Source organism: Aulonocara stuartgranti (assembly GCF_965226115.1).
Source record: "Aulonocara stuartgranti genome assembly, chromosome: 2".
Classification (NCBI taxonomy): Eukaryota; Metazoa; Chordata; class Actinopteri; order Cichliformes; family Cichlidae; genus Aulonocara; species Aulonocara stuartgranti.
Genome location: NC_138940.1, coordinates 18,950,902 through 18,969,351, shown reverse-complemented (window position 1 = coordinate 18,969,351; position 18,450 = coordinate 18,950,902). Strand labels below are relative to the sequence as shown.

At 39.8% G+C, this 18,450-nt stretch overlaps 1 long non-coding RNA gene across 3 annotated transcripts in view; it reads left to right on the top strand.

Moving 5' to 3' along the window:
• Nucleotides 1-1,181: 1,181 nt before the first annotated feature.
• LOC309688198 overlaps nucleotides 1,182-18,450 on the top strand; it is a 37,442-nt gene continuing 20,173 nt past the window's right edge. The window contains exons 1-2 of one of the 3 annotated variants that reach the window (XR_014270984.1): nucleotides 1,182-1,522; nucleotides 3,075-3,156. This is a non-coding gene — a long non-coding RNA (uncharacterized lncRNA). Of the gene's footprint in view, nucleotides 1,523-1,817; nucleotides 2,079-3,074; nucleotides 3,157-18,450 lie in introns of those variants that run through there. The other 2 variants (XR_014270985.1, XR_014270983.1) reach the window with 2 other exon arrangements.

The window sequence follows — 18,450 nt, the reverse complement described above, 5'->3', positions numbered from 1 at the left end:
GCCTCTTCCAGGAGATAACTCTGGATGAGAAGATTTTCCAAGCGTCAACAGTCGTGGGTCGAGCTTTATTTAATTTTGCTGTGGTATGTTCAAAACCAATAACACGGATAAGACATCGTCTCCAGAATGATTCCATACAAATGTCAGGACAGAACCATTGCTTTGTAATAGTCTTCTTTGCGGATGTAAATCCAGCGAACAACATTTTGCATTGCATTTGTTTTAAAGCAGTAAAATTATTGTATCTCTACAGTTTAAAAATGTAATAAGCTTTGCCCTGCACAGAGTGGATAGTGAAACAAATGGAATCATCATAATGACATTATTTCATATTTATTACTTCCCCCTCCTCATTGCTTTATTATTGTAGCTCTAGTAATAAATAATAATGTAAGGATTCTGGATCAGCACCATGATGCCCATAGTACAGTATTCTGAAGAAGTTCTAAAATGTCACTGTGTGTGCGTGCATGTGTGTGTTTTATTTAGATGGATTTTTAAAAAAAATATTACTCATGATATAACATTGTCCAGACATGCCTGGTAAGGACATGAGGAGGAAACAGTAGGAGCTGTGTGAGGCTACTAAAGGCAGTGCTATAACATTTTTCTGTCATCATTTTATTATAGATTAAGTGCAAGAGTTGTTAGGTGTGGATAATTAGATTATAGTTTATTGCAATAGCAAGTTGTGCCTTGTTCTCACATATTAAGTGGAGAGTGATATATGAAATGATGGGATGGAAGGAAGAAGAGAAGCAAAGAGTGATTCAAAGGCAGAGCCTAAATTATTTCTCACAGTTTTTTGTTGCCTTATGGTTCCAAGCGCTGTCACCAATCTTTGCATTTTGTTATTATCTCATGACACTTGTTTAATCAGCTACCATCTCTCCTATGGACCTTTTAATGTCTACAGTCTCAGATCAACACAGCCCTGCCCTTCCCATATTAGATTCTTAATGAATGTGTGTTGTTGTTATTCAGCCTGGTTCAATGTTCCCCTTTTTAACTTTGAGCACCCGCCCCTTTAAACCTCTCTGCACGGCCCTGGTCAGGTATCAATCTCACACGAAAAAATGTCAGGTCTCAGTCTCACACGAAAAAATTTCAGGTCTCAGACTCACATGAAAAAATGTCAGGTCTCAGACTCACATGAAAAAATGTCAGGTTTCAGTCTCACGTGAAAAAATGTCAGGTTTCAGTCTCACATGAAAAAATGTCAGGTCTCAGACTCACACGAAAAAATGTCAGGTCTCAGGAAACGAGCTATCAGACAGAGAGAAAATCTTCCTGCAGGTGGCGGTGTTGTCACGTCCCACCAATGACTGTAGTGACAGCTGCAGTCACGGAGAAACTTGCGTATCTCTGTTCGGGAATAGTAGATAGAGCGTAGGCTCTGAGAGGAGGGCCAGCGTTTACGCTTCGAAAACACGACCGAGTGTTTTAACCTGACAGCCTGAGGTGTTCTTCAGTAAACTGGACTACCCGACAGAAGGACCCGAGGCCCCGCTGCACTGTTTCGGTAAGTTAAATGTGTTTGCAAGCTACTCCGTAACTACCGTCCTTAGCTAGGTCTCAGGACCTAGCTAGCTAAGATGTCAGGGTTCGTTTAGCTAATCTGTGCAGGTGAATGTATTTACTAAAGAAATCAAGAGAAACGCCCCGGGCTACTCAGTCACTAATTACTGTTACTGTACTTTTATTACAAGTATTATATCGTAAAAGCAACAGGCTGCATCCTGCTTCAGCTCCTGTGCAGAGCTGAATATTAAAGATGTGCAAACCAGTGGCGGAGCGGGGGGGGGGGGGGGGTGGCTTACTGGGCTTAAGCCCGGGTTGTTTTTTTCAGAAGCCCGGGGTCTTTTGGAGTGTAATTTTTTCATAGTTAGATGCCTGGCTGACACTGTATAAAACAAAAACTACAAACATTATTCGAAGCACATAGTGCACACTGTGCATAAATCCCCCCTAATATTGGTATGATCCGAGCTATGACACTAAGGGGGCGGGGGCAGCTACTGCCTGCGCTGTTAGAGAAACGCAGCCAGGCAGACAGAGGAGAACTCAAGTTCGACCAGGTACCACAGCAAATCATTCGTACTGTACTGACGGTATATCACGAAAGATTGATATCAAACTGATCACTTGACTCATATTACATTACTTGCTCTTCGAGTGAATCAACAAATGGCGAAATGAAAAGCCGAACAACAACAGTGCTGTTTCTTTAGAGAGTCTTAGCTTACATGTGTGTTTATTTCATATATTCAGTTGTTACTCTCCACGGCTAAATAAATCGGTTTCAGTAATGCACTGATATACAAGAATGGACATAAGGGACTTCTTTCAAAGAAAAAACTCTGGTAGTATTTTATATATTATGCTTTGTATGTTGTTCAGTATATTTCTATGCAAAACAAGAGGAATTTCAATATACAGCAGTATATTCACAGTTGAAACCAGATATTTACATACACTTTATGGAAAACACAAGAACATTTTTTCACTGTACAACATCAATTTAGAGTAAACTTGTTTTGTTTTGGTTAAATAAATATTAAAATATCTTTTGAATTAGTTAAATGTCAGAATAAAGAGAGACAGAGCTGTCTATTTTTCATCACTTTCATCAAATTTAGGAGTACATATACACTAAGTTTATTGTTAATTAATAAGAAACTCCAAATGATTCCATTCTGAGCTGAAGAAGCTTCTGATAGGTTAGTAGAGTCCATGTGAGTAAATTGGTGGCACACCTGTGGATGCATATAAGGCAAAACACAGAGCCTGTTTCTTTAAAATGGGAAAATCAAGAGATGTCAACCAAATCACCTGGAAAAGAATTGTGGAGCTCCATAAGTGTGGCTCAATTTGAATACAATTTGGTGCCATTTGCAATTAAGAAATACAGACAATTTCTCTCTTTACTCTTAAAGTTAACAAATATGTTTTTTATATTTATCAATCTAAAAAAAATTAACATTTAGTCTGATTTGAGGTTACAATGAAAAAAGTGTTTTTATCTGAAGAGTATGTAAATATCTGGTTTCAACTGTATATTTGATGATTGTCAGCACAAAGAGGGAGAGAGAGGAACAGAGAGGGAGAGAGAGGAGAATGAGGACAGAACAATGATGATGAGATGATCAAGAGCAGGTGAGACACACATGTTAGTCAAATGGTTGTTTACCAAAAGTATCACCGTATCATAGGTACTCATGTATCTCCCCATATGGAAAAGAAATAGTAAAAACTTATATGATTTACTCATGAAAGTGGCCACTTTCTCATTACTTTCATATAAGTATCCAAAACATACAAGTTTCATTATATAATTCTTCAAGGGATCTTATATCTGTTTTCACTCTTGTATGCTTTTCATACAAGTTTCACACAAAACAGATACAAACTTTATAAGATTTATATATATCGTTTCCATATGGGTCGTACCTAGTGTTTCTTTTTAGGTTTGTTATTTTTCAAATTCTATATTTATTAAGTTATGCAGGCTTGTTTGCACAACAAGGCTAAATAATTATATAAACTTTTCTGAATCTAAATAGTGTACTTTGGTAGAATTAAAAAATAAGTGTAGTGCAGGTCTATGATGATTTTTAGTGCTTCTATCATCTAGTTCTGATTCTGGTTCTGTCTTGGTTAAGTCCTCAGTAGTCCTGATTTTGAACCCTTGTAGTCCTGTTTTAATTCTGGATCAGTTCTGGGTCTGGTTGAATTGGGGTTTAGTCCCTGTGTCTTGATACAGCCCTGATTTTGTTCTGCCTTGCTGCTTAATTAAAAAAACTAGTTTAAGGTGTCTTGCATATGTGATATATTTTTTTCCTATATGAAGTCATTCTTTTTTGAACAAAACTCAAAACAGAGCTTATTAATCTTTCAGTCATTTCTACACCCCCCCCACCCCCACCCCCCCCCCCAAAAAAAAAAAAAAAAAAACACATGCATACTACCCTTTAGGGCTAAGCCCCGGGTGTTTCAAATGTCTGGCTCCGCCTCTGGTGCAAACAACAGCATGTTTTCAGTCTCTGGCCACATCTGTAAGGACAGTAACGTTTTTTTTTAAAAGCTTGTACTTCAGTAACTCTTCATTAATAAGGAACTATGGATTAAAGTACTATCCGGTTGTTCAGTGATGACACGACGAATCCTACTTCCGGGCCTAAAGTAGTCTGCGTTTAATATGGCTTTTGTGTTGTTAACATGTTTAATGTTATGTATTTTCTTCTATTTGATCTCCAAAAGCTCCTAAAACAGTCAGTGATCACTGTTGGCCTCCCTCGGCTTTTATTACCGCTAATCATTTATTTAAGCTCAGTTTTTAAAACCTTAGGATGTAACTACAGCCCAGCCCATGCAGCAGTATATGAATGACTAACCTATTGTGGATGGATTATCTCAGTTGTTCTCCTGGCTGAAGTTTGGTCCTTTTACAGCATCCTGCCATGCGATTACATTTGTTCCTGACCACCGAGAACACTCACGTTAACTTTTATCAAGTGGAAAAAAAAGTTAGCTTGTTTATATTATGCTAACATAGCTGTGTCGCTAGCGGTCACGTAACACATCATTATATACCAGCTAGCCCAACTTCATTAACCCTACAAACGTCACTGCTTTTTAGTTTTCTGTCTTCATTTATGCTGGAAGTACGTTTTAATTTGTTTCCAAAACCCTGCAGTCAGGACATGCTATATTGTATTTAGACAGAAGCTAGCGAGCTAACTCCCTGCTAACTTCTAACTCTGTTAAATGTCACAAATTCAGTTTTCATGGATGCCTGGATGTTAAACTCAATTGTTACACCTGGTAGAGCAGAACGCTGATCATTTTATTAAAGATGAAAGACTTTAGACAGTTTTTCAACTCTCAGTAATGCCATAGTGATCGTTTGATATATGGACCTGCAGCGGAGTTTAGGTCCAGACACGGCTAGTGACGTCAGACTGAACAACCGGATAGTGTACTGTAATACTGAAAAAAAATGTAAGAGAAGAACTTTAGATTAGATTAGATTAGATTAGATAGAACTTTATTAATCCCTCGGGTGGGTTCCTCTGGGAAATTCGATTTCCAAAAAAGCACAGCACCGACAGAAGTTACAGAATATTTATATATATATATATATATATATATATATATACATACACACACAGAGACAATATAAATAAAATATACGAAGGGGATAAATAGAATAAATAGGAATAAAAATAAAAATACAAGTGAATTGCACATTTCAAGTATTGAGTCTATTGCACCGTTGACTATTTACAAAAGTATTGCACAAAAGGTATTGCACAGTGAGGTGAAGAGGCACTACAGCTTAGTTGTTCCCCCCTCCTTTGTCCTCCTGTTTCCCCTCCCTCTCCCCTCCAGGGAGGAGTTAAACAGTCTGATGGCGTGTGGGACAAAGGAGTTTTTAAGTCTGTTAGTTCTTGTCTTTGGGAGAAGCAACCTGTCACTGAACAGACTCTTCTGGTTGTTTATGGCCGTGTGCAGAGGATGTCTGGCATTGTCCATAATGTCCATCAGTTTCTTTAATGTCCTTTTCTCTGCCACTGTCACCAGAGTGTCCAGCTTCATGCCGACCACAGAGCTAGCCCTCCTGATCAGTTTCTCCAGCCTGGATGAGTCCTTCTTTGCTGTGCTGCTCCCCCAGCATACCACAGCATAGAAAAGTACTCCAGCAACCACCGACTGGTAAAACATCCTCAGGAGCTTCCTGCAGATGTTAAAAGACCTCAGCCTCCTGAGGAAGTACAGTCGGCTTTGGGCTTTTTTATACAGGTGCTCTGTGTTGCATGACCAGTCCAGTTTATTGTCCACCCACAGCCCGAGGTACTTGTACTTGTTGACCACCTCCACCTCCTCCCCCTCTATCTGAACCGGCAGTGGACCTGCTCTAGACCTCCCGAAGTCCACAACCAGTTCCTTAGTCTTTGAGGTGTTGAGTTGCAGGTGGTTTGTGTGACTCCATGCGACAAAGTTCCTCACCAGACTTCTGTACTCCTCTTCCTGATCATCCCAGATACACCCCATGATGGCTGTGTCGTCTGCAAACTTCTGAATGTGGCATAATTCAGAGTTGTAGCAGAAGTCAGAGGTGTACAGGGTGAAGAGAAGAGGGGACAGCACAGTTCCCTGTGGTGCTCCTGTGCTGCTGACCACTGTGTCAGACGTGATGTCCTTCAGCCTGACGTACTGTGGTCTGTCGGTGAGGTAGTCGGAGATCCAAGCCACCAGGCAGGGGTCCACCTCCATCCTTTAGATCCTGAGTGTGTGAGGACAGAAAAATTAGCTTTATTTCAATTTTGAGGGATAAAATTTATATCTGAGTTTGATGGTTCTGTTCTCTTTGTGATTACAGGAGCTGCCCTCAGATTCCGACCTCAGCCCCATCGAGTGACAGCAGACAGATCATCCAACATGTTCACATGTTAACTGCAAAATGAACTGATGAAAACAGTACAAAGGTTAAAGTACCACATGTGCTGTAGTGAAAGCTGCAGCTGTTTTATTAATAAAGTCAAAGACAAAAAGTCAAAAGGATTAATCACTCATGTAACCGTGTCACTATATTAACAGGACCTCAGTTTGTATCTCAGACCTGCACACCTTCCGTTTTAAACAGTTGATGTACTCAGCTGCATGAAGAGCATATGAGATTTTGTCTAACACAATTAAATAAAACCTGATGACGGTCAAATTTCATCACTTGTATGTTGAACTACAAACTTGTCATCTGGAATTCTTTCACAGTTTTTTGCAGATAGTGTGTTATTTACTATAAAGTGATTCAGAGTTATTCATACCAGAGTAACCAGAGAGGATCATATATTCTTAAATATATAACTTTCTACAGGACTGAATATCATATATTTATATAAAAGTCTGGAGCCTTTGGGGAGTAGCCGAGTATTTATAACATTACACAAAGCAAAGGTCTCCATCACAGTGTTCATGAAATGCTGGGTTTATCCATCTCCTGGGGCAGGCCTACAGAGGAGTGCTGAAGATTTCCCTGTGAGGGAGCTGCTGGTGAAGATCATGAGTCCTGCTTGGTCAATGCCATGAGCTTCAGTCTTCCTGATGTTTCTTAAATGATGCCTTTTTGAGTGGGTCAACAGAACTTCTGGCACAGGACAGCTGTGATGAAAGAAAGGGAAGAAGTTTCTCCAAACCTCTGGACCCAGGAAACCCAGCTTGGTCCTGATGGTCTCCCTCACTAGTTTCTCTCCAGGGTGAATGTAGCTGTTGATATAATATGGACTCTATTATTAAATGAAAAGAACAAATTAGACTACATTACTGAGACGTTCTGCTGATGTTTTTAAAGTCTCCATGTTACCAGGATATAGAGGGCTCTGAAGATTTAAACAGTTTTAGATCCATTACACTCACAGTCTTATGTTAAAATCTCAAAGGACAGCATTATATTTTTGATATTAACAGTAACTCTGGGCGTCTGTAGAGTGTGCAGCTGATCTCATCGCTGTCTAAAAATGGATAACAAAACCTAAGGAATGTTTCAATAACACAGACTATTAGAGTAGCAGGTGTGTAGCATTGCTAACTAGCTAGCAACAAGCCTCCAACACAGTGCGTATGCTAGCGGCTAATCTAGCAAACGAAATAACAACAGAGCGATTTTAGAACTATAAGATGATAAACTGTGTGTCTTTTTTTTATAACAGTGACATGGTTGTATTTACCTTAATTAAACGAGTCGTCAGTCATGGTAAACCAGCAAAAAAACTCGAGCAGCCGGGCTACATAAAAAGTGTAGGGGGGCGTGTTTGCGGTCACCAGCGGGTGTGTGGGCGGGAGCGTTACACAGTCGCTCCACCTCAAGTCACTACTCCAAATTTGCAAGATGGCAGCCTCCATCTGAGTCTGAGACCTGACATTTTTTCATGTGAGTCTGAGACCTGACATTTTTTCATGTGAGTCTGAGACCTGACATTTTTTCATGTGAGACTGAGACCTGACATTTTTTCGTGTGAGACTGAGACCTGACATTTTTTCATGTGAGACTGAGACCTGACATTTTTTCATGTGAGTCTGAGACCTGGCATTTTTTCATGTGAGACTGAGACCTGACATTTTTTCATGTGAGTCTGAGACCTGGCATTTTTTCATGTGAGTCTGAGACCTGGCATTTTTTCATGTGAGACTGAGACCTGACATTTTTTCATGTGAGACTGAGACCTGACATTTTTTCATGTGAGACTGAGACCTGACATTTTTTCGTGTGAGACTGAGACCTGACATTTTTTCATGCTTCTGCTATCTTTTATGGTGTGGTCTGCTGGGGCGGCAGCATCTCTGCTGGGGACAGGAAGAGACTGAACAGGGTGATCCGAAGGGCCAGCTCTGTTCTAGGATGCCCTCTGGACCCAGTGGAGGTGGTGAGTGACAGGAGAATGGCGGCTAAGCTGTCATCCCTGTTGGACAACGTCTCCCACCCCATGCAGCAGACTGTGACAGCACTGAGCAGCTCCTTCAGTGGGAGACTGCGGCACCCACGGTGTGGGACGGAGAGATTTCGCAGGTCTTTCCTCCCCACTGCTGTCAGACTCCACAACAAAGACTTTAACTGAACAAACACACACATCCACACATGTGCAATAACACTAAGTGCAATAATCCTTTCTGGCATCGTTGTATTTTTACTCAGTTGTATATAGCATTCGTATTCTATTTTTATCTTATTGTATATTTTTATTCTATTTTATTCTACTGTATATAGTATATTATTTTATTCTATTCTGTACAGCTGTGTACTGTATTTATTCTTATTGTATTCTAATTTTTGCGTCATAACTTTTGCACTGTCCACTTCCTGCTGTGACAAAACAAATTTCCCACGTGTGGGACTAATAAAGGTTATCTTATCTTATCTTATCTTATGTGAGTCTGAGACCTGGCATTTTTTCATGTGAGACTGAGACCTGACATTTTTTCATGTGAGTCTGAGACCTGACATTTTTTCATGTGAGACTGAGACCTGACATTTTTTCATGTGAGTCTGAGACCTGACATTTTTTCATGTGAGACTGAGACCTGACATTTTTTCATGTGAGTCTAAGACCTGACATTTTTTCATGTGAGTCTGAGACCTAACATTTTTTCGTGTGAGACTGATACCTGACAACTTTTTTCCTGAGACCTGACGATGTCCTAAAATGTACACCGTACTTACCTGATCATTGCCTTCCTCAGTCTTCTACTTTATTTTTGCTGCTTTTGGCTTTTTTCCATCCGACTGTTTCTAACTGGGTCTGTATCCAGCTTCCACTGTTTCATCCTAAAGTACGTTTCACAGGCAGTTCTGTAACACAACACCAGGTTTCGGGCCTTTGTACATATTACACTTACAGTAAACATAAAACACAAATGCCAGACCAGCAGTCGAGTGAGTGCAGTCACTAATAAACAGTAAAAGCCCAGGCTCACACCAGCTGAGGCATATGGCAAACTGTAATGGGTATGCTTTTCTTGAGTCAGCTAATTCAAACACCCCTGTCCTAGATATGGTTGGTTTGTTTTTTTATAGAGCTGCATCTCTCTCCTTGTTGATGCAGTCATAGCCGGCATACCTGCATCGGTTTGTGCCAAAAGTAGTAGCTGCAGCCACTATGAGCACTTTACAGCTGATAGCACAGAGGCAATATTCAGGAAGGAGCTTTTAGAGGATGCTTATGTGAAGCCTCTAATGAAATAGCTGGCTTCATCTTCAAGGATTTGTTTTAACTGCACAGTAACTCAGAAAATGTAAAATTCCTGCCGCAGTATTCAAGCGGAGAAGACATTCTGAGTGTGTCTCCTACTTTGAGTTTATCCTTGGATGTGTGTGTGCACATTGTCAGTTGTGGTTGTTGTAAACAGTCGGTTCATAATTAGTGAATATTATTTCAATGTGGAGAAATCAAGGTAATTTGAATAAAACATTTACTTAAAAGCTAAAGGATAGGCTTTGCAGATTTAATCTTATTAAAAATAAGCATGTCGTGCTATGAAGGTATTAGAATAGTAAGAACAGGATTCCACAAAGGTCACTGAGGCAATGTCAGTGCTAAAAGCTACCAAGTGAAAGAAAAAGAAAAAAAGAATATGAAAAGTAGAAAGTGTGATGATGGCAAAGAGTTTTTCAGTCTTTCAGTTGTCTTGAAAGGTTTAGAAGTTAGCGTTATAGTTCGGCCTTTTAAATCAAAAAGAACTCTGAGCTTTGATAAAATAGGAAACTAGAAATTACAAAGTAATGACAGAGTGAACCAGCCAGCCAACACTGCAGAATGATAACGAATGAGACAGTTCAGACAAAAATACATGACATGTTAAAGCTACAGGAGCAAAGAGTGCTCCTCTCCCTGCTATATATAGCTGAGACATGCAATGGGTAAAGTAAGTATTGATTACATCACTAATTTTCTAAGTAAATATATTTTCTAAAGCTGCTGCTAACATGATGTTGGTAACAACCCGTCCACAAATGACGTTATGCACAACCAGTGTTGGGAAGGTTACTTTCAAAATGTATTCCACCACAGATTACAGAATACATGCCCAGAAATGTAGTTTGTAACATGTTCTGTTAAGTTACTCAATGCCAGCTAACAATGTTAGCTCGGTGGTGAGGAGCCTTCAGTAACAGTAATGAATCACACAGCAATAGTACATCGAAGATACTGAAGTGGCACATAACCCAGGTAGCTAAACAAGGTAGTTGCAGCAGGCTAATGGTAATTTTTTAAAAAGAACTTTCCAGATGTTTCTTTAGGTTGGAGTCTTTTGACGCTGAGAGCAGTTTGGTTGCTTGCAAGCAGAGTTTGCACTGAATGGTCAGATTTCATCTCTTTCTTCTTTAAATATGGTGTCCAAATCTCCAAGCAACAACGCAGGAACTCCAGCAACACTTAAAGAGAAAAGGAACAACTTTACTGACTGACCAACTTCAGCTTGTGGCCTTCATCAGGGTCACATAGTAGAAGTGTGCTTAAATAAAAGACAGGAAACAGAAAAAAAATTCAAATTAACCAATCACATCTTCATAGATAAACCAGCTGACATATAACAGGTTGGTATTGGTTAATTGGCTAAGTCACGCCCAAGTAAATACTGGACTAGATTATTAATGATGAAGACGGGGGAGACATAATCGCCACGTCTTAAAATAATACATGCATGAAATACATAAGAAGAATATTACAAATATACAAAAAAAAAAATGTAAATGATTACAAAGGAAAGTGTTTCATTAAGAAAGAAGTCAGTGCAGCAGTTAGATTAAAAAACAAGAAGACATCATAACATGGAAACACACGTGTGGAAAGGTCCTCATTTATGTTTCTACAATGTAAAATCTCTAAAATGTAGACTTAAAATGAGATGTCTCAAATGCTACTCCTTCTTTTGCTGAGAAAATAAATAAAAATAAATAAATAAATAAACAATAGCCATGCGATAATAATTGACAGAGCAAAGTAACTGGTGAAAAAGAATAAAAACATAAAACAGGGGCCAGACTGTTAAAACAGAATATCCAAAATGCTTCTCTTTTGACCACCTGTTTGGATTAGTTTCATGGCTTCAATGTCGAGAAAGAATGAGGGTGAATTTGGATGTTTATCATTGAAGTGTCTTGCAACAGGGCTGGTTAGATCGTTCCTCTTGATCGAGCTTCTGTGTTCATTAATTCGATCTTTCAGAGGGCGGGATGTTTCTCCTATATATTTTTTATTGCATGGGCACTGTATCATGCAGATTACATTTGTAGTTCTGCATGTGATAAAGCCCTTTATGGCAATGGTTTTATCAAAGGATCTTTGAATGATTTAACATTTTTGGTGTATTGACAATTTATGCATGTCCCACATTTGCAATTACCTTAGGTTATTGCAGGGTTTTATCTGGAGTATCAGGGTCCTGGGAAGCTCTAATAAGCCTTTAATTTTCCTTCCTCTCCTGTAGGTTATCATTGTTCCTGGTTTTTGGTGTAAAGGTTGTACAAAAGACAAGGTTAGGTTTAAGTTTTGGAGATTTCTTTGTTGCTAAATAAAAATCCCTGCTTACTGAATTCACCTTCTCTTCTGCAGACCATAACCAGTCCTCTTTGTACTTTCTTTCTTTAAATTTGTTCAACATCTCTTCTTTGCTCTCATTCTATTCATCCAGAATTTCACAGATCCATTTCATTCTAATCAGTTGACTTACAGGGAGGCTCTTTTTGACGTGGTTTGGATGGAAACTTGCAGCATGATGTATTCCGATCAGTGGGTTTAGAATAATTTTGTTACTTTTATGTCCAGAAAGTTAATTTCTTCAGTGCTGTAATTGAAACATAAGTCCAATTACAGCATGTAATTGCATGTCCATTAAGGAATTCTTGGTTGCCGGCAAATGGAGTTTGCATTGAATGGTCAGATTTCATCCCGTTCTTCTTTAAATATGAAGTGGTGTCGGAATTTCCAAGTAAGAAAGGCTCCAGGCCCATCATGTAACTGACACCACCAACATTAACAGGATGCTTACATTAGAGCCTCTTATGTGTTTGAGTTTCATGGAATTACCAAAATTAGAGAGGGGGCAGCCTAACATATGAAAGAGGAAAAGACTGTAATCCATTTATTTCAACAAAGTAGCTGGATTCTAATTCTCATCTTTTTAAATGCTAACTGCAACAGAGTACAGTTACTCATATTTTATATTTTAAATACGTAACACCAGTACATGAATTGTGTTACTCCCCAACACTGTGTGTAACACACACCTGAGCAATGCATTTGAATAGTTTCTCCATACAGGAGGCACGTTGAAGCTGTCACCACCAACAAAGGCTTCTGTACCAAGCATTGAATACATTTAAGGATTTGTGTTCAATACTTTCTCCCGGTTTCATTTCTTATTCTTTCACATGCCTTCATTTGGACATCTGTGGTTTGATTTTGATTGGATGGGTTGTTACCAGCATTTGCTGAGAATTTAATGTCAGTAGCTCCTTTAGATATATACTTATACTTATTTCTAGGGATGGGTATCGTTTAGGTTTTATCCGATACCGGTGCCAAATCGGTACTTTTGAAACGGTGCCGGTGCTTAAACGGTGCTCGAACCGGTGCTTAAAGAATGGAGAACACAAAATTGGTCCAAAAACCTCTCATGTTCAGCTGGTTCACCAGGCCATCAGACTGCTGAACACGTCATAGACACCTCAGCTTCACTACTGTAACTTTAACATTATGCACTCCATACTGTACAGTAATGCCACTGTTTTGCACATGTCTCAACTCTGTATATTTTATATATTTTATTTATTGTTTACTCTATTTAATTTGTAAAATATGTGTACACACACACACACACACACACACACACACACGTAGGAAAATATTTACTATACACATCCAGAAGTGCATATACTATTATATATTGTACATATATTTATTAGTTTCAGATGTAGCCATTCTTGTATTTTGCTTGTTTACATTATTGTATTTTGCACAACTCTGTTGCTTGTGAAGCTCGCACACAAGAATTTCACTCACATGTGCTGTACCAATGTACCTGCACATGTGATGTGACAATAAAAGTGATTTGATTTGATTTGGTTTTTGTAAAAAGATAACAATGTTAGCCTTTTCTGCAGCTATAGGGCATATATGGTATCACTCTTGGCTGGAAGCAGTGCTTAATCAATGGAAAAAACACAAACTTTGTCCAAAAACCGCTCATGTTCAGCTGTTTCCCTCTTTTTCTTTGGTCATTTTAGCCTTTTTGGCCAGGGTGAAGGGAGTATCTGCCATCAAACAAGAAGACAGCCGCATGTAGATATGATGATGTTTGCTAGTTCACCTTACATGCATTAATTTAATAACGTGGTTAGCCTACTCAACGTAAATTACTCACGCAGAGAAGAACGGCTGCTGCTGCTGCCATCATCATCCGTCATCATTTCTGCTACACTGGCAGGGCTAGGGGCCAGGACTCTCCTCTTCGTGTTTTTGGGTATGTTGCTAACTCCGGGTCCGATAACAGGCACCACACCGCAGTAGATGCGCTCAGTGTGAGGTCTCGCAGCAAGCTATCAAATACAGCGCATTTCTTGGTTTTTGGAGAAAAAAAAACGCTATGCGTCGCCAGGTGTTTCATTGGATTTGAGGAGTTACCTCCTTTGACAGTATCAGCTTAAAGCACTTGTTGCAGGCTGCTGAGTTTGCATCTTTTGCTGTGAAGTACAGCCAGACTTTTGACCGCTTCGCCTTGGGCATTTTTAATCTGTAGCTCTGCATAAAAGAACGTACGTACCTGGCCCCGCCTACTATCCTCGGAAACGTAAAATGATTGGCTAGAAGTGTATCACAGCTCAGGAAAAAAAAGCACCGAAATAAAGCACCGAAATGTGCGCTGCTTTTCGGTCTGGTTACTACCGTTTATGTCAGAACCGGTGCCATCATGGCACCGGACACCGGTACCCATCCCTACTTATTTCACCTCCTGTACATGCGTGGGAACAGTTGGGGATGGCCTCTTTCCTGTTTCAGCATGACTGTGGACCAGTGCACAAAGCAAGCTCCATAAAAACAAGGATGAGCAAGTCTGGTTTGGAAGAACTTGTCTGGCCCACGCAGAGTCCTGACCTCAACCTGATAGCACACCTTTGGAAACAATTAGACTGTGAGACAGGTCTTCTCATCTAACATAGAACACCTCAGAAATGCACTTCTGGAAGAACGCTCAAAAATTCCCATAAACACCTAAATCTCGTGGAAAACCTTCCCAGAAGAGTTGAAGCCATTTCTGCTGTAAAAGGTGGACTGGCATCATATTAGTGGTGTGTTTGGATTGGGATGTCACTAGTTCATATGGCAATATAATGTACATATAGTTTATACATTATAGATCAGTATTCCATGAAATACATGGAATAACAAGGCCAATCTCGGCTCTGCACGGGTTGACTATTCTTTAATTCTTTATCTTTCTTTGTTTTATATCTCCTTCACTTTTTGGCAGTTATCAGCCTGCCAGAAGTGGCAAAAGTGAAAAGAGGGAAAGACTGTGACCAATGCAATGCTTTAGCATGGCAAGCTAACCGTAAATGAAAAATATGTAAGCCAGCTGAATCCCTCTGGGCTAATTTGAGGCTAGATCTATATCTGAGCTATAAGCTTGATTTATTAGCATGGCACAACAGACAGAGACAAGACCAACATATGACAAGAAGTAGCAAAAATGGACATTTTGTTACTTCTTGTCAGAGACACAGAGATGGAGACAATGTGGCAGCTTGCTACAAGCAAGTGTATAAAAGTACCAGGAACTAAGGACTAAATATGGAGTCTTCAAATTTGGAAAAGCAGTTAGAAACAATAAGCACAAAGAACGACACACACAAAAAACAATGTTTTTAACAGAAAATAAAGAAAACCTCAAGAGTGTAATCTAAGAAGCACCAACCGACCATGACACTCAAACACCCGACTCCTATTTCTGCAAACTCTCTCCAGCCATTTCCTGCTACTCTGTACGCACTTGTTCTGCATGCCAGCTATTCCTGAATGATGTCTGGTTCAGTGTTTGCTTTTCACTCAGCTGAATGAAATATGCCTACTGTGCTGGGGGCGTTTTAGTGCGCTCCCAGCAGAGCCTCCATAATGCTGTTAGGATTCATTTAGGAAGCATCATCCAACACAGCCAAAAAAAGCCGCATAACAATTTGTAGCAACAAATGGTCCAAACTTCTTGGTTTTATAAAGACAGAGACAGTGGGGAGATGGATATGGAAATGAAAAACAATGAAAGAAAAGAAAACTTGAGCAAACTTTTCCTGTCTTTCTCTCCTCCATAGCCTCTATGCTAAACATCTCAGCTTCATCCAACACCTCTCACTATCAGACATATTTCTGGGGTTTATAGAGCCCCAGATGCAGTTTTTATGGTCATAAATCCAATTTGAAAGCTCCAGCCTCCTCAGCTCCCGATGCCTGCAGAATTACTCCTGGGCTTCACTTGTTATGGATGTAGACTCATATTAGGGAATTCTATATTGACTTAATATTTTTAGAACTCAGTGATCATTGCTCTTTGAAAACACATGTAACAGCATTAATATAAAAAAATAATAAAAAATTCCCCACTCGCCCCTGTGGGCGGTCAATCCTTCAAGCTCGGGTCCTCTACCAGAGGCCTGGGAGCTTGAGGGTCCTGCGCAGTATCTTAGCTGTTCGTAGGACTGCGCTCTTCTGGACAGAGATCTCCGCTGTTGTTCCCGGGATGATCTGCTGGAGCCACTCGCCTAGCACTACGTGCGGTGACCTGGGAGTCACTGCACCTAGTGCTCCGATTAGCACTGGGACCACTGTCACCTTCACCCTCCACATCTTCTCGAGCTCTTCTCTGAGCCCTTGGTATTTCTCCAGCTTCTCGTGCTCCTTCTTCCTGATGTTGCTGTCATTCGGAACTGCTACATCGATCACATCATCGTCTTCTCATGTTTGTCTACATCTCTCTCTCTCTCTCTCTCTCTCTCTCTCTCTCTCTCTCTCTCTCTATATATATATATATATATATATATATATATATATATAAAGGGTCAAAGGTCACTCTTTCAAGGATGCCAATGTTCACATTTTGGACAGAGAGGACAGATGCTATGAAAGAGGGGTGAAAGAAGCCATCTATGTCCACTGTGAGCGACCATCTTTGAACAGAGACGGTGCTTTACGACACCAACTCTCTGCCATCTATAATCCAGTTTTGAGATCCTTCCCAGACGCCTTAACGCCCACTCACATCCTGGGCCATCTGACCTCAGGAAATCACATGATAAGGTGGGGCCAGGTTTCACAATGAGCTCACCCGAAACCCTGGCTGATTGTGACTTACACCCGTTTTCACACCTTGGCTCATGTGATTAGGTAGAGGATCATCAGGGGGTCCTTTGTCCCTCTCTGGGGGCGAAACTCCCACTGGGTTGAAATCTGGGACTCTCCACCATTTGACCCTTAGAACTGAAGAAGCTTATTGGATGAGAGATGAAACGTCTTCAAGCAACTCAAAGAAGTCCAGACGCTTTTCTTTGCAAGCTCCTTAGACTGATAACAGTGTGTTTACTTTGCATTACATCATGTCCAAGTTTCAGAAACAAGGTAGCAGTGTATTCATGAATTAATTGGAGGTCAGAGGTTTAAATTTTGTATTTTTTTCCTGCTCTTAATTGCAAGGCTTTAACCATAAAAATATAAAAGCAAAAGTAGCATTTGTTACGTGCTCTGACTAAGAAGCATTTACTAACAAACGCTACTTCCGCATAAAACACATAATAATTGCTACTCTTACGCCTAACATCCACACTTCTCCAACATGTCTAGGATGCCTACATTTCAGGTTTTTAAAACTATAGTTGACACAGTTTTAGTCTGGATGTGCAGGGATAGAGACTTTTGGAAAGGATTCACATTTGCCATCTGATTGGATTTCAGTCACTCTGCATCCTTTCTGAGTCTTGCGTGTGTTCCACAGCTTCTTGTTTGAGATCCTGTGAGCATGCCAAATGTACGTCTTTAAGGACATTGATAACCCTGCAACGTGATAACACTACATGTCAAAGTCTATTGTAAAAGGAAATAAATGTGAATAAATGAAAATGGAACTGACCGGACACCTGTATCCATGCAAGCCAAGGAGACAGCCACAGACTTAATTAAATATAATAAGCTTCACTGCATATCCAAGCACCAAAGCACAATTTTCTACCAAACTAGATGTGAAAAATAAAATAAGATTGGAGTGTGTTTGTGTTGGCCTTATTGAACTATTTATTTTCTTGGAGATGTGAAGCTTGTTTCACTGCTCATATAGAGGCTCTCATTCTCAGGCGTGCCTTGTGGTCATCGCAAAACTCAACCACAGTAATAAAAAAATAAAACAAATTAGTAAAATATGCAACAACGTGATTTTCATGAAAAACTCACACACTGATGGAAGCAAGGCCCCGAGGTAGACATAACCTGTCCAAGACTCACATTGTTGTCAAGTTTATGTGGCGATATAGTGGCTTTAATTCTGTCTTGCTTTGTACAGTGGTCAAATAATTCACTCTCCTTGTCATGCACAACAGATAACACTGGTACAGCCTTTGTGCAGTTGCAGAGCAACAAAACATTTCACAGACTCTTTCACAAAAAATGTAATAAAGACAAGAATAAAAGTCATAAAGCTTTATATTGCATGCACATTAATAATAACATTAACCACCTCGTTAGTCAGGTTCTTGCACTCCAAATGTATTCACGGTGAAGGCATAATACTTTGATTTTGTAAGTTTGGACATATGAAAACCAGATCATGATGGAAAGATCATCTAAAAAATGCGTTAAAGTCACCAAATCAGTTGTGTGTATGTCTTGTTTGTACTATTAGAAACGCTCTGACCCA